Source organism: Penaeus chinensis, chromosome 20 (assembly GCF_019202785.1).
Source record: "Penaeus chinensis breed Huanghai No. 1 chromosome 20, ASM1920278v2, whole genome shotgun sequence".
NCBI lineage: Eukaryota > Metazoa > Arthropoda > Malacostraca > Decapoda > Penaeidae > Penaeus > Penaeus chinensis.
Genome location: NC_061838.1, coordinates 17,221,631 through 17,226,630, shown reverse-complemented (window position 1 = coordinate 17,226,630; position 5,000 = coordinate 17,221,631).

Genomic DNA, 5,000 nt, shown 5'->3' with positions numbered 1-5,000 from the left:
TCTCCTCCCATCTCTTCCCTTCCTTCCTCCCCTTCTCTCTCCCTCCCTCCCTTCCCTTCCTCTTACCTTCTTCCTCTCTCTCCATCCTACTTTCTCCCCTCTCCCCTAACATCTCTTCCCTCCCTTCCTCCCCCCCTCCCCCCCCACACCTTCCCTCGCATAAAGGAGAGAAACGCCTCGAAAAAAAACCTGGAAATTCAGTAAACATTAAAAGATAATCATAGCAACGGTGAGTTTTCTTTTTCTTTCTTTCTTTCTTTCTTTCTTTCTCGCGCACGCCGCTGGTGAGCATCCAAGAATCATAATGAAACAGAGATACTATCTTAGACTACTATTACTACTACTACACGCCCGTTGGCCCGCTCTCCCCTACCCCCTCACCTCCTCCCCGTCCCTCTGTAGAGATTAGCTGGAACTAATGTGCAGTTTAACTTTCTTTATACCTCATAAATTGGATATTTTACACTTCGATAACTTTTAATGCTTGAGAGACGCCTGGGCGAACCGCAGTTGGTAGGAATGTAGGAAGAGTTTTTTTTTCGAAATGGGTGGTGGGGGTGGTCGAGAGGGGGGTGGGTGGAAAGAAGGAGGAGGGGGGTGGGTGGGAGGGAGGAGGAGGGGGGTGGGTGGGAGGGAGGAGGAGGAGGGTAGGTGGGAGGAAGGAGGAGGGGGTGGGTGGGAAGAAGGAGGGGGGTGGGGGGAGGAAGGAGGAGGGGGTGGTGGGAGGAAGAAGGAGGGGGTGGGTGGGAGGAAGGAGGTGGGCGTGGGTGGGAGGAAGGAGGAGGGGGTGGGTGGAAGGAAGGAAGAGGGGGATGGGTGAGAGGAAGGAGGAGGGGGGTGGGTGGGAGGAATTAAAATGCCCTGTGAAGATCCCTTTTTTTTTTTTTTTTTTTTTTTTTTGACAGGTGTTGCTGAGGCGAGCCATCGTGGGCGTTTGCATGGAAGATTTCGCTTGAGGAATGCTTGCTGTTTCTTTACGACCTTGACTGTTGCTGAATCCCAAGAGCTGAACATATATGTTGTCCATATAATTCTGTAAGTTTATGTCTTTTTGCATCTATCCTTATATACACCTGTTTATACTTTCATTCAGTTATACATCTACGGCTGTGTCCATTTATTTACCATCATTTACACATATAAGCATATATAGAGAAAAAGAGAGAAAAAAATACATACACTCACATACACGCAAGATACACTCCTTTATAAAAACATAATTCTTTCATGATAATTCCCCTCATTAAGTGTTAACAACCAAACGATCTCTTACATCCTATATCTAATCAAATACTGGCCGTTACTATGCAATAAATCAATCTTTACAAATATACAGACATTTTACCAAGCAAGACTAGCAAACAAGGGCGTAGGTGGACTAATACATGTATATTTACACTTAAAGGAAAGGAAAACAGGGTGTAGGGGACGGGAGGAGGAGGAGGAGGAGGAGGAGGAGGAGGAGGAGGAGGAGGAGGAGGGGGAGGAGGAGGAGGAGGAGGAGGAGGAGGGGGTAAGGGGAGGAGACAGGTGGGGATTGTAGGCCTAATAAAGGGGGGGGGGGGGTAATGTGAGGGAGGTTGAAGAAGGAAAAGGAGAAAAAAAGGAAGAGGAAAAGGGAATGTGTAAAAAAAGAGATGGAAAAGAGGTGGGGATGAAGAATAAGGGAATAAAATAAATGCCAAAGGAGAAATGAGATAGAAATAAGAAAAATAAACAGGGAGGAGAGATCAGTCTTAAAAACGATACAAAGATAGATACGAATAATACTGATAAAAAATCATAATACTATAATAGTAATAATGAGGATTATGATAATCATGGAAATTACACCATTAATGAATACAGTAATGGTAAACGAAATAACAACAACGGTGATGATGATAATGATGGCAGTTATTATAACAACATCAACAGAAATGATGACAGTAAACTAGAATGATAATGAAATATAAACCTTTAGAGCAAAGTAAGAGCATATTTCCTCATTTCTTCCTCATTTAAACGGAAAAGAAACATGGAAAGAACAAAAGAAAGAGAGAAAGAAAATGTGAAATGAAAGCAATAACAACACAACACCAACAAAGCAACAATAACAACAACAACACCGGCAATAACAACACGAGCGAAACAATAACAGCAATAGAAGCAACAACAATAACAACAAAAACAACAAAACAACAACAACGACAACAACAACAACGACAACAACAACAACGACAAAAACAACAACAGGAACAGCAAGCAACAAATTCCCCCACCCCCGATGTAACGACCCCCTCCCTCCCCCCTCCCCATCCCCCCGCCGGAATGTGTGAGCGCGACCCCATCATCTCGTCTCCCGACCCCGGATGCCGCTCACGTGAGATCTAATTCTTACGTCATTACGTGACGTCGAGGCAGCTCACTTACCAAATCGAATCAGCGCCCCGCGACAAAACCCGGTTGTCTGAGCGCCATTATAGGGGGTGAGGGAGAAGGGTGGGGGGGGGGGGGAGGGGAGGGAGGGTTGTTGGAAAAGAGTGGGGGGGTCGGTAGAGGGGGAGGGGGAGGGGGGAGGTAGGGAGTGAAGATGGATGAGGGGTAGGGGAGGGGGGTCAAGTTAGGAGGTAAGGATTCTCTCTCTTTTTTTTTTTTTTTTTTTTTTATCATCACCATTACTATTTTTCAGGAATTTGGATGTATAGAGCAGATTGTGGGGCACGTTTCCTTAAATAAAAAAAATCGAAACACATTTATTATTCTCTTCTTGCAACCACACAGTCTCCTTAAAGCGAATATCATTACGAGGGAAGACTGCAATGTTCTAGATAAGGGCTATTTCGATATGCAATTGACTCTCCGTTGCAGCGTTACTCAGCCAACTCATAAGAGCTCGGTTTTCAGACGTCCTCTTAAACGGATACCGAGTGCTCTGTGGGTAATGAGTGATCCACCAATCGGACTCAGTGGTGTGCTGAGTCACGCCTCAATTTACGCTTATGCATAATCGGCAGCGGGCGTAGGAATATGGGTACATTTCCACAGTGGATACGAAAGTAGAGAGGAAGACAGAGAAGAAAACAGTTGCAAACAAAATCTAAGAAAAAGCTGTTAGTTCTGTTTATTGTAATCTATTTGAAATGTGCAGTTGTATAAAAAATGATAAAGTACTTATACATTTTTTCGATAATTTGAAAAATCAGGAAGTGAACAAATATATAGAATCCCGTCTTACAAATATGTTCACTGTATTCCGTAAATTTGTTACATGAAAACTACCAAACGACTTTCAAACAAATTAAATACCAGCTGTACTGTAGACAAGCTATTGATACACACCAATTAATCGATTTATCATTGAGTAAGGACATCTCTACCATCCCTTTTCCTAAAAGGCTGGAATTTACATATACTGAATGGAGTTGTTTGAAATTTGATGTTTTCATGGGAAAAAACATCTGTTTGTGCTGACATAACATAGCACGCTTAAGAACTGATGTGTGAGCTGAGGAAGTCCGCAATCTTTCACTCACTCTTGACCCGGATGACCTGTTAGAAGGTGCTGTCGCTGACCTGATCTTGGAAGACACTCGACGTTGGTCCTGATAATTTTAAAAGACGAATTTAAGAACATATCAGCAACACATATTTACCTGCTGGAGTACCTAATGACATAGATATGTAAAAGGCATATGTTCTCGTGATAGATTTTTCTAAATCATATGATAATATCGTCCTCTAGAAAGTTAGAAATACTGGAATGCTGCTCTTTGATAAAAATTGGCGTAGGTTTTCTTTCAGGCCACAAATACATTATAATGATTGCATAACATACTGGGATGTAATAGACTGATTTTCTGCAATATTAATATTAATGTTGAATATGGAAACTAAAGTGTGAATCTTCATTTTTTTTTAAAGCTGAACACGCAGGAATCGTTAAATTCTCTCCTTGGTGAATGCATATAAATCCACACGTCTCATAATTCCTTCAGATGTCAACATATATGTAACTCCTACCGAGAAACAAATATCTCTTTTGAATCAAGATTAAACAATGTTACTTTGCACACCGTCAGTCGTTACAAATTATTAGACCTTCACATATATGCTCATCATGTAAGGAACTTGTCATTTTGGCTAAAGTAACTACCATGATGTTCACTCAACTGCATGCAGCTGGTTCCTCTTCGCATCCCTAGAGTAAAGAAGTAAAAAAGAAAACGAGGATAATCTGCTATCGAAATAGAAAACGGGAATTGCCAAAGATAAAGACGGAATTAAGAATTAAAAGGAAAATAAATTATTTGATATTTACAGTATACAAAACTCTAAGTCAGTCTCTGGAATAAACGCGCGTGCGACTGTCTAAATTCGAATTAAACCGAGGGTCATTTTAATCTCTTTATTGGCGTGTCAGCCTTTCCTCCTCCATATGTTAATTATTCACCCATAATACGCCATCCCCTCGACATTTCATGGTCGCGCTTCCCTGCCGAAATATATTTCATTTCATTAACATTACCGTAATTTCTTCTTCATAGTCCCTCCTGCGACCTTGTTCCCCTACCTTATTTGGTTATCCTATTATGTCTTTACATCATTTTTGAACTCGGTTTTTTTCTCCTCTGCATTTTTTAAAAAGTTGTTCCTCCCTTTTTTTCCCCCGTTTTCTTTCTAATCTCGTTTCCGAATACCTGCATTAGCGCCATCTATTTGTCGGGCCGCGAACTACAAAGAGCATCATGACTTACGCCTCCTTGTGGGGCTTCCGTCAAAAAGCTCCGGCGCGAAGGATTTTGGAGCAGATTCTCGACAAAGAACAGAGAATGTCGCTGACGGAGACTGACCGAGTTATTGTCTTTTTTTTCTGTCTCCAATTTTTTCCTTCTCTTCTCTGACGACGCGACAAAAATAACACCGACAATAAAAAGGCGAAAGAAGACTCCAAAGCGAGTATAAAGGGATTGTCCGAAAGCCTTTCCCTAATAAAGAGAATTGGCTTTTGATACGAAGAT